We start from the raw sequence: 13,740 nt of genomic DNA on the forward strand, positions 1-13,740 counted from the left end.
ACGCTCATGATGAAGTCAGCGGACCCCGAAAGTCATGCTCCACCAATCACGTATTCCCATGATGAAGTCAGCGGACCCTAAAGATCATGCTTCATCAAACAACCATACCATAATCGAGCAAGAACCACCTATACCAAACATAGGTACCAAACAATAATTCTCCACAAGAGAACCCGACACACACCTCCCTTAACCGGAGGATTTCACCTTGCTCGCCAAACACGTCCATTATCTCTCAACGAGATTTACCACGTTACCACCTCGGTGATGATTCAAATCCAAACCATAAGTACAATTTATCCGAAATTGTACTCTACCACAAATCGACCCAACCAGGTCTCGACAACACTTTCCGGATCTACCAATAGCATCATCCGAAATCTCACACTATAACTTCCTCGTGCGGGAGTGTAACTCCCCCACTTAGAACCACGTTCCATATCCACAACTCGTACAACCGCACAATGCTACCACAGGTAAAATTTACCAACAATTGGGCTCACACGACCCATTACCACATCTTGCTCCAACCTTGAGCACACGAAGGATTTTAACCAACCCTTAAACACTTTGTACGAAAAGTGTACCGCAACACAATCGGAGTCGAACACCACGCTAGTAGGTATAAAAGAGGCACCTAATGTCGCGTCATAAGGACTCCATTACCAACACACATCGAGATTTAAAACACTCGATCTCAAGGGTTCCAACCAACCGACGAACCTCATGATTCGTCACTTCAACATCAAAGCGAACACGCGCTTAACAACCGAACACCAAAACCATTTCCGTGGCTTGGTAGAAACGTTTCCCAAATACTAAGGAATGCTTGTTACGCTAAGTCTTACGCCCTTCGCCCGTCAATCAAACATCAACATAGGGTACTTCCATTAGGAACGTCACCCATAGCATAACATGCACAACAAAGGCACGCAACTCAAACTCAAACGGCATTTAATAAATAATCAAAAGACATATTTATCAAAATTAAACGTACCTTAACGTCTCCTGGCCGCACCCATCCCCGCTAACTTGGGACATTCCGACTTACGATGTCCTTCTTTTTGGCAATTGAAGCACACCATACCATCACCCTTTGGTACCGAACATTCCCAAGACTTGTGACCCCTCACGCCACAATTGTAACATCTAGCCGCACTAGAATCCGACATACCCGCTCGCGTACCACCCGTGCTCACACTCGGACCCTTAGCCCTCTTATTCGGAGCACCATAAGAAACGACCCTTCGCTCACTTGAAGGTTCACCCTTTTTCGATCGTGAATACGACTCGAAACCTCTAGCCAAGTCGAATAATTCCGAAAACGATTTCGCTTGACCCCGGCTAATTTTACTTTTCAAGTCATCATTCAAGGTCCGATAGAAATCTCCCATCAATAAACGATCATTCCCCAAATACTCCGGACAAAAACGAGTCTTCGCCATAAAGGTCGTCTTGAGAGTACTCAAATCCATAGATCCTTGTCGCAAATTTCGCAACTCATTACGCAATTCTCACAAATCGGTCGAAGTCTGGAACTCCTCGAAGAATTCTTCCTTAAGGTCGTCCCACGATAAAGCCATAAACGTCTCGCCACCGACAAGATCAATCTTACCATCCAACCAATCCCTTGCCCTACCCCGCAACAAACTCGTAGCGAGTCTCGTCTTTCTCTCGGGAGGGCAATCAATGGTACGGAAACACCCTTCGACGTCCGAAATCCAAGTTGTGCTTACCAAAGGATCCGGCTTTCCATCATACATCGGGGGTTTAGTCCTCATGAAGCTCTTAAGATAACGCTCCATTTCACCACTACTTTGAAGTTCGGAATACCTCCTTTCCATTCTTTCTTCTAACGCACCCATTTGCTCCGCAACGGCGGCCGCAACCCTAGAGTTAAACTCCACGTCATTCATCTCGATCTCGTTTCGCGTCGCCATTCTAAAGAATGCAAAACGATTAGTCCACGAACGTGTAAAACCGTACGCACGACACAGCCCCATCTTGCTAAACACTCATCGTACATCATTTGTTAGACACGATTTGCACCCGTAATAAGGTTTGCAAGTTCTTATTACGCACACATGCCGCATCGACTCGTTAGTACAACTACCGTCTCGCTCGATGATATACACAAACACAACCAAAATTCTACGCGGTACAAACACACGCGAGAATTATTATCACAACACACAACATATTAATAATATTCGCATTACTAATATAAACGTTAGTCAACCTATAGCAAAGGCACTAACCAAACCCATTCCGACCCGTAATCCTACAAGTCCCGCAACAATTAAGCACACACACAAGTCTAAGTCTAGGCACCTATCTCAAGTCACCTAAATCCCTTAGACCATGCTCTGATACCACTTGTAACAACCCAAACCAACCCGCGAACAAACCACGTGAAAATACAAAATAAAAAAAAATTTGCTGAACTGCCACCTGGCGCGGCGCGCGATATAGGCTGCGCGGCGCGCCAAACCTGACTGTCCGGAAAGTCTTTAAATGCGAAAATGTTTGACTAGTTCCTGACATATTTAGGCGTAACGCTTTTAACCCCATGTTCCATATATAAAAACTAGCACGTTCTATTAATAAAATTATGTTTACGAAGCGGGGCCCACATCGACCCAAATTACCCTTTAAGTATCAAAATACAATTTTCGACCATAAGACTTTTAATACAAAACAAAGCCGAGCATGGCGATTGGGGATACGCTACCCAATCCTAATAAATCCAAAAGCAAGCCTTCTACGCAAACTATGCAAGTCCTCTAATCCTCGCGCTTACCCGAGCCACCATCCGCATGCAATCTATAAAAAGAGTCAACAACGAGAGGGTAAGCTAACGCTTAGTGAATGATAATATACTACATACATATATATGTATAAAATGGACACGCCACAATAATAATCAAATAGCGCATACCGAAGCATCCAAGTATAAGGCAAGCTAAACCTAGCATACCGTACGTTCACTAAGCACAAGCTAACAACACCAACAATATAGTAAGTTCGCAAACAACGTTACGAACAATGCCAATAAGCTACAACCAGAAGGTTAGCTACATCACGTCAATACAACATTATACGTATACAATATATATATAACAACGCGTAAAACTCCCAAGGTTAACCATAACGCTATGGTGCTACCGGCTCGTGGTTCACACCATACGCAATTGAGTCATACTCTTTTATAGTGCTACCGGCTCGTGGTTCACACTCGATGCTACCGGCTCGTGGTTCACATCAATTATTTTATAGTGCTACCGGCTCGTGGTTCACACTCGATGCTATCGGCTCGTGGTTCACATCAATTATTTTATAGTGCTACCGGCTCGTGGTTCACACTCGATGCTACCGGCTCGTGGTTCACATCCTATCACACACACACATTATGGCACTACCGGCTCGATGGTTCATACCATAACATTCACAAATAAATACGCCATATACACATACGTATAATTATTCCACTCACAATACTACCCTTCGCCATTGGGGTTATATTTAAGTCCACATCACAATATTAACCCTTCGCCATTGGGGTTATATAATCCACATCATACCGCGTGTGATAATGTACACACAAATTGTGTACCCCGCCAAAGGTGGCCAACTAAAACGCACAACCGTGCCAATTGGACCTATACACAAGTCCATCAAATCCACCTATATGTGAAGTGAGCTCTATAACCAAGAAACACTTCACCCCGACCCGCACCCATCCTACACATACATATGCACATAGGATATTAACACTCACCTTGAAGTCTTGAAGAATGCTTCCAAGTAATCCGCAACTCGCCAATGGAAAGTACCTATTCCATTATCACAATTACAACAATACACTTAGAGTGGATTTACAAATCAACCCAATTCGTCACTTAGTGCAATTTCGACCCAAATGCACTTCTAAGCACAAAACGTGTCCAAAACTAACCAATAATCACTAACACAAGTGAGAATGGTCCTAATACGCCAATTAAACCCGAACTCAAGTGTTAAACACGCGTCATACCCATTTTGACACTAAAACCCTAGTTTTGACCCATTAAGTCAAAATCTCACCATTTACAAGTTTTTAACACCAAAACACATTTAACTTGGTTTTATACTTCAACTTAATCCATTTCAAGTTTATAAACCGCATTAAATTGCCAATTGGGTCATAATCACCACCAAACCCTAATTTGACCCAAAGTCAAAGTTAGTCAACAAAATAACCTTAAATGGGTTTCAATACTTTCATAATCACTAACTTAAGTGATTAAACTCAATTTCAAGTCCTAAACATGGCCAATTAGTTCACCAACCCAAAATCCACCAACAATTAACAATAAACCCAATTACTAGGATCACTAAACCCATTTCATCATCTAAAAGGGTTTTTCATCAAACTAACTCAAAACCCTAACTTGAATAACAAATCCAATAAATGAAATTCGGAGTTTGAGCTTACCAATACTACCACAACGTAGCTAGGAACGAAAGGAACAACTTTAGAACTCGAGCTTTTGATCAATTCGGCCTCCTTCTTCACCAAAACCCTAAATCTCTCTCTAGAATCTCTCTCTCTCTCTCTAGATAGTTGGGAGTGATGAATGGATGTGAAAATGATCCAAAACTGATCCAAACCAGCTAATATGGCTCACAAATCCGGCCCCAAGTGAAATTACCCAAATACCCTTCATTTAAACCTTTTAAAAAGGCTGAAAATTGCCTCAGCAGCAATCGGCGCGCCGCGCCATAATGTGGAGGGCCGCTCCAAATAACTGGAAATTGTGGTCGAGCCTAAAACAGGTTTCAGCAACTTGTTTTGGCCATAACTTTTCGACCGTAACTCCGTTTTTGATGAATCAAATATCGTTGGAAACGTGATAAGATTTCCTTTCCAATGGTAAGGCTTTGGAACATCAACACAAACTTTATTTGGGGTTGAAAGGATACGTACACACCTTGTCACTTCAGACAATGTCCAGTTTCCTTCGGCGTTCGAGCAAGCAACACGTACACTTCATACACGCCTCATACACCATAAATACATTATGTACAATCAATATTTGGGTCTTACAATTTTAAAAGACATCATTTGGAGTCAATCATCGCAATGGGACCAGATGTTGGTGACTTCGTCCAGATGGATTAGGACGGGTCCTTTCATGGTTCGCGGTAGGGCTTGCCTTCTTCATTTCTCCATCGAGTGAGTAAGTCTCGGAGCCACCCCCATCTCCTCCAGAAAGAAAAATAAATAAATGGTTGAGGCACTTCTGGTTCATTGACTTCGGAGTCTGCTTCAATATACATCTCGAAATTGCTTCCGGAACTAATGGAATCCAAGCTAGGTGTAGGATCCATCTCTCACGATCAGTTAAAGGGTTTTAATATGAAATGATTTTCGGTTATCAGATAATATTCTAATTATATAGAATATCTAATATAGTACAGAAGATCCTGTAGATTACGGAGGAAATTAAGGAAACGTGTCAGATAAGGTCTACAGTAATAGATACGCTAAGATATGAATTTTGTCTATACACTATTCATGCAGTCAATGCAGTAAAACGTGTATAGACTAAGAATAATGAGCAGGCAATTTCCTAAGGATGATAAGCAGATGATTTCCGACAAAAACGATAAGCAAAACTTTTGACATGCAGACACGGTCGAAGTCCAGACTCACTAATGCATCTAAACAACTATCAGTTGGACACACTAATGCATGACCTGGTTCGCTAAGACCACCGCTCTGATACCAACTGTAGAGACCCGTCCTAATCCATCCAGACGAAATCCATATCGATATAAATGATTCACAACAGTTGATTACATCGCGAGGTACTTGACCTCTATATGATACATTTTACAAGCATTGAATTCATTTTTGAAAAGACAATCTTTCATTCATCGAAAGTTGACGGCATGCATACCATTTTATAATATATCTAACTATAATTAACTTAATAATAATCTTGATGAGCTTGACGACTCGAATGCAACGTCTTTTGAAATATATCATGAATGACTCCAAGTAATATCTTTAAAATGAGCAAATGCACAGCGAAAGATTTCTTTCGTACCTGAGAATAAACATGCTTTAAAGTGTCAACCAAAAGGTTGGTGAGTTCATTAGTTTAACATAAATAACCATTATCATCATTTTAATAGACCACAAGATTTCCATATTCAGTTCTCATAAATATACGTCCCATGCATAGAGACAAAAAATATCATTCATATGGATTGAACACCTGGTAACCGACATTCACAATATGCATATAAGAATATCCCCATCATTCCGGGATCCTCCTTCGGACATGATATTAATTTCGAAGTACTAAAGCATCCGGTAATTTGGATGGAGCTTGTTGGGCCCGAAAGATCTATCTTTAGAATTCGCGTCAATTAGGGTATCTGTTCCCTAATTCTTAGATTACCAGACTTAATAAAAAGGGGCATATTCGATTTCGATCATTCAACCATATAATGTAGTTTCAATTACTTGTGTCTATTTCGTAAAACAGTTATAAAAACAGCGCATGTATTCTCAGTCCCAAAAATATATATTGCAAAAGCATTTAAAAAGTGATTAATGAAACTCACTATACTGTATTTTGTAGTAAAAATACATATGACGACATTGAACAAGTGCAGGGTTGGCCTCGGATTCACGAACCTATATCATTTATTTATATATTAAAACATATAATCGTAATCGAACAAATTTATATATTATTATAAATGGTGTAATCTATATATTTAATAATTTATAAGTTTCCTTATTTATTTATATATTTTCATTTTACATATATATAATATTAATATAATTATGCTATGTGTGTTAAATATATTTATATTTATATATATATATTTATATCATTTGTTGGTTAAAATATTATAATAATACTAAAATAATATTATTGATGATAAAAATAATAATAATGACAATACTAATAGTAATAATAATAATAATAATAATATTGATAATTCTATTAAGGATAATAATGCTAATGATAGTTTTAATAGTAATAATAATAAAAGTTCTAATACTAGTAATAATAATAAAATAATATTTTACTTTTATAATATAATGATAATAATAATAACAGTGCTAGTAATAATAAGTTTTAGCATAAACTTCGTGTTAAATTTGTAATCTATTTTTATAGTTCCTATCACTTAAGGTTATAACTATTTTCATAATAATAATAATAATCACGTTTGTAACTATAATCATAATAAAAATTAGTAAACGATAATCTTTTCTCATGGTACTTATTTAAGTAGTAACAATAATACTAATTATAGTAACTATATTACTAATAAAGGATAATGGTAATAATAATAATAATGTTAATGATACTTAATAACAATACTAATAATACTACTGATAATTATAGTACCTTTAGATATAATCCTAATGATAATAATTATAATCTTTACAACAACTATAACAATAAATGATCAATAGTTTTGTATTAGTAGCAACAATAATAATAATTAGTATAATAATAATAATAACAATAATAATAATGATGATAATAATAAATAATAAATAAAAAGAAAACTACCTCATAAACCCTTCCTAAAAAGATATGCCCCAAGCCGGGCTCGAACCCGAGACCTCCCGCTACCCCAACACGTTCCCAAACCATCATGCTGCTTTTACTTTTCTGTTATAACCTATAAACCATTTTTATTTAACCCGTTCCTGTTGTTCTTCATCTTCTTCAATATTTAAATCGACCAAGTATCAATAAATCATTCAGAGATATGCTTTAGAGTGTGCAATTAATATATCGCTGATTTAAAGTTGTATTTGTAAATTAGTAGATAGTAGAGAAAAGTAAAAAAAAATATATACAAATACGCTGCTGTATACCTCGCGACTTCAATAAAAAAAATATATTGATTTTCGATATCAAAAGCGTTTTACATAATATTCATAACAGAAAATATGTTGCAATTCACCATTAGAAATTTTCCAAATCCTCGATTGATCCAAAAACTCCACCACAGATTCGAATTTCATGAAAACAAATCGTTTGACTTTTTGTTTTTGAAACTTTGACTCCAAAATTAGAAGTCGATATAGCGAATTGGGTGTTGATATTTTGCAGTAAGTTTGAGTAATTGGTTTCTAACAAAATTGCACTATTACATTTTGAAAGTCGAAACGAATTTGAGGTTTGGAATTAAAGTTTAAGAACAGAGGTTCCGGTGACTTTTCTATCTTTCTGTTTTGATATCTTTCGAAGTATAATAATAGATAGTAGGATTTATTGGAGATAATCGAATCCTTGAGTAGTACAACTGATAAGATCGATTTTTGTTTGATGTGGAAAAAATTGCAGTCGACACCTTTATTTAAGCAGACACAAACAAAAAAATAAATAAATAAAAAAATAAAACGGAGATGTGTAACAGATTCTTCAACTTTTTCTGTGTTTTTATAACATTTTTAATATAGTAACAATTAATAAATATAAATATATTAATAATACTTTTAATATTAGTTTTTATAATAATAACAATAATAATAATATTAATAATAATAAAAATGATACTAATAGTATTATTAATGATAATAATAATAGACTGTATTATTTTTATAATAATAATAATGATAACTATAAAAAATAATTTTTAATACTAAAGGTAATATTTATTGTAAAAATAATAATGGTAATAGAAATGATAGTAGTCATAATATTTAATAATTGTTTAATGCATAATAACATATTCTGATTATTTAAAATTATACATTTTAATATATTACACTATACACATAATCATCAATTAAGTACAGTAATCATATTTATTAATTATTTATCAAATTTTTATTTTTAATCATAAACTATTTTACATTTGTAATTTCAACAACTAGATCGTATAATATTTTGTATATTATTTTATCTTACATTATTAATTCTAACAATTACATCATATAATATTTCATACCCACATATAAATTAAATTATATGAGTTTCTATTTCAAATTAATATATATTTAAATATATATGTATTTATTTACAAATGGTGGTTCGTGAATCGTCGGGAATAGTGGAAGGTCAAATGAATTCATAACATAGTTCAAAATTTTTGAAATATCAACATTACAGACTTTGCGTATCGTCTCAGAATCATATAAAGATTAAGTTTAAATTTGGTCGGAAATTTCCGGGTCGCCATATATGTATATATATATATATATATATATATATATATATATATATATATATATATATATATATACATATAGAATCTGGAAAGAGCCAAGACAAAGATACTACAGCAGCATTGCACACTGAAAGAAAAAGCTTGCATCTGCTCCCCTTATTATATAACCGATCCTATCTCTATCCAAACCTAACGTGGTATTTGACATGAACCTACTGATGTTGACCTTAGTTGACTACTTTGACCAAGTTTGACTTTTGGTTTGACTTCGGTTGACTTTGTTTGACTTGCATGAACTAGTTGATTGTATGTGACTTTTACTTTGAAACGTGTCGAGTCGAGCAATAAGACAACTTATGCTATGAAACCACACTTGTTTAAGACATAATTAATAACCAAATTAAATACGTATACTTAGGTTGCATTACTCGGCTATAAACCGTACAAGTCGTTTGTCTTTTCAATCCGAGCTTTATTCAAAGGTGAGTCTACAGTCCCGCTTTTTACATTATCAAATGCTTTTGTATTGACACGAGTACTATATATGCATATTGAGTTTGTTCACAATGCCTCTAGCTTGAATACTTTTAATACCATTGGTGTAAGCACAATTTAGATGGACGGATCCGTTAGGTTGACAACCTCACCCTACAATATTAACTGTGGTGCATTTACTTTGAACATTAGATACACTCGAACAAGTGTATAACATTTTATGAGGTAAAGGCGGGTATATTAGTTTCTATACTCGGGTCATTGCTAGTATTCAGGTGCTCATAGATTATGCAAACGTTTTGCAACTTGGAGTTGTACTTGTAAAATCTCGTGGTCAAGGAACTTAAACTATTTTCTGATAACTGTTTTTCAGATACTATACAACGTTATGTAAAACTGTGATTTACGAACAAATGAGATAAAACTTGATAGGGTATTGTCTACAGATATTTGAAACTTGGCATGGTAGGGTCAACAAACTTTTAAAACGGGACACGAGGTTGTCTACAAATGAGACGACCCGTCCTAATTCATAAGGACGAATACAATAACATATGATTACATCGCGAGGTATTTGACCTCTATATGATACATTTTACAAACATTGCATTCGTTTCTATAAGACAAACTTTCTTTTCATCGTAAGTTAACAGCATGCATACCATTTCATAATACATTCAACTATAATTGACTTAATAATAATCTTGATGAACTCAATGACTCGAATGCAACGTCTTTTGAAATATGCCATGAATGACTCCAAGTAATATCTTTAAAAATGAGCAAATGCACAGCGGAAGATTTCTTTAATACCTGAGAATAAACATGCTTTAAAGTGTCAACCAAAAGGTTGGTGAGTTCATTAGTTTAACATAAATAATCATTTCCATCATTTTAATAGACCATAAGATTTTCATTTTTAGTTCTCATAAATATACGTCCCATGCATAGAGACAAAAATAATCATTCATATGGTGAACACCTGGTAACCGACATTAACAAGATGCATATAAGAATATCCCTTATCATTACGGGAAATCCTTCGGACATGATAAAAACAACATCGAAGTACTAAAGCATCCGGTACTTTGGATGGGGTTTGTTTGGCCCAATAGATCTATCTTTAGGATTCGCGTCAATTAGGCGTGGACTAATTCTCAAAATTAGTGATGTTCCCTAATTCTTAGGCTACCAAGCAAAAAGGGGCATATTCGGCTTCGATCATTCAACCATATAATGTAGTTTCGATTACTTGTGTCTATTTCGTAAAACATTTATAAAAAGTGCGCATGTATTCTCAGCCCAAAAATATAAAGGGTAAAAAGGCAAATGAAACTCAAAATACTGTATTTTGTAGTAAAAATACATATGACAATATTGAACAAGTGTAGGGTTGGCCTCGGATTCACGAACCTATAACATTTATATATATTAACACATGTAATTGTAATCGATTAACTTATATATTATTAAAGATATACTTGTTATTTTAATAAATTATATGTTATATGTATTAATTATAGTTTTATGTAACTAATTGTTATTTGGTAAAATAATATTAGTAATAATAAATAATTTTTTTTATTATTTTATGATAATAATATTAATGATACTACTTAAAATAGCTATAGTAATAAAGATAGTTTTAATGATAATAAAATAATAACTTAAATAATATAATAATAGTAATATTAAAAATATTAATTTTTAATAAAAAAATAATTTTTATAAAAATGATAAAAATAATTATTAGTAATGATAATATTAATAATGATAGTTTTAATAAAAATAACAATAAAACTACCTTTAAGGAAACAAGCTAAAATAAACGCCACTACCCGGGCTCGAACTCGCGACCCCTCGCTCAAACCAATTTCCTTCCAAGCCATTGGTCCATTAATTTGTTCTTGTTTTATTTTGCTCGCTAAAGTATTTAACCCAAGAACCCGTTTCATCTCATCATCACTAAACATTATCATAATCCTTTTTACCTAGCTACATCATCATTATCATTCGAATCATTCGCCATTTATCATCATCATCAAATCATTCACCGTGATCATAATCATCATCTTATATCATGATAATCTTAGCATCATCATGTATCATAATTAACACATCATCATCATTGTTCGGCATCATTATCTTAACCATCATCTAATCATCGTGACACCATCATTATTAATATCATAATCCCATCATTATCATCACATCATACTTTATCTAATACAATCACTATTATGTATCTTTTACTTCCTTTGATCACAGCAAAAAAAAATGATACAAACGCTTGCATATGGTAACGATCCAATCAAACGTAAACAAGTATGGCCCAAAGTTATGTGTATATGTGATACTCAACCCAAGATGTATCATAAGTCCAAGAAGGATCAATTATGGCCCAAACTAATTTCGGTGACAAGAGATAGAAAAAGAAACGTGGTGACCAGCTGGGATTCTATCTAATCCGTGGAATAAAATAAAGTGTCGGCCATAAAAGGTTTACCTAATCCCACTTGATAATAGATTAAATGCTATAATATCATTCCCTATCATCTTCTCACACCATTAATATTTATCATCGACACCATTCATCAGGATCCTTCATCATCTTCATTTAATAAAAACGGGAACACGGCAGTTTGTAGCAGCAGCTATTCACATGGAATGAGTGATAATTACGTGGTGTTCGTACAGGAGATAGACGACACACGGCTGCAGGAATAGTAGGCGTCGATGGGGTTTTAAAATTATTGCTCAGCTGCTATTAGTAGCTATCAGTGGCGGTGGTGTGGTCTAATGGGGTGTTTCGATGGAAGGAACAGAAAATAAAATTTTATAGCAGTGGCAGCAAGAGGTGATGAATGTTGGGTCACGATGGTAGTGATTTTGCAGGTGATTGATTGTTGAAACCGAAACAGATAGCAATAGAAGCCTTGTGATGGCAACAGGAATTTGTCCAGAAAACAGAAAAAAAATATAAACATTACACGATTGTTTTAGTGGTGTTGATCACGGTTGATGAAGAGAGGGAGAGAGAAAGAAAAAAAATATGGGAACGTTTATGGTTACAGAAAAAACAGGTATGTTTATCACTTGCAGATTCATGGTGGTTGTTTGTGTGGGTTTCGAATAATTAAATAAGTAATAGTATATAGGTTGATAGAAGGTATTGGTTTGGTGTTATACTACGATATGGGTTTGATCATGGTGATAAATGATAGTGGTGTGTAATGGTTCAACCGGGGGTTGAGTGATGATGTCTAAAACAGAATCAGAAGTAGAAAAACTGAAATGGGTTTCTTGGTGATTTAATGGAGATGGTTGAAATTGTTCAAGAACGGGTATCTGTTTATGTTTTCTCTCAAAATTCAATTTTTAAATTCCTCAATTGAAGAGTGGATGGCTGTGAATATGATAGTACTCAAAAATATTGCTGCAGTATCATGAAGTAATCAATTCTTGTTTGTATTTCAACTTGATTTCGACAATTCAAGTGGAGCAGACAGGAAGTACAGAAGAATAAAGAAAGAGATCGACTCCTAATCTGATTTTTGGCTTGTTATTGTGAACTGATTCTGATTTAGAAAAATTCAAAGACTAAAAACAAACGTGATTACATTTTGAAAGCTATGTAAAACAGATTTCGATCTTTGTTGTATTGTAGTGTTTACTTGATTTGTACTGATAATTAATTATATACAGTTATGTTGAATTTATGAGATTTGAAATCGTGATATATATACATATATATATATATTTTGTAACTAATTAGTATTATTAAACATTTAAGTATAATAATAATACTAATAATAATAATAGTAGTGTTTATATTATTAATAATAATAATATTAATAAATAATAACGATATTAAAATGATAATGTTAGTAAGTTTAATAATAATAATCATAATAAAAATGATATCACTAATATTATAACTAATACTAGTAATAACACTACTTATAATAATTTTTAAAAAAATATATTACTAATAATAATCAAAAAAAATTGTATTACTTTTATATTAATGATTCGTAATTGTAATGGTAATAA

This window comes from Rutidosis leptorrhynchoides, chromosome 6 (assembly GCF_046630445.1).
Source record: "Rutidosis leptorrhynchoides isolate AG116_Rl617_1_P2 chromosome 6, CSIRO_AGI_Rlap_v1, whole genome shotgun sequence".
Classification (NCBI taxonomy): domain Eukaryota; kingdom Viridiplantae; phylum Streptophyta; class Magnoliopsida; order Asterales; family Asteraceae; genus Rutidosis; species Rutidosis leptorrhynchoides.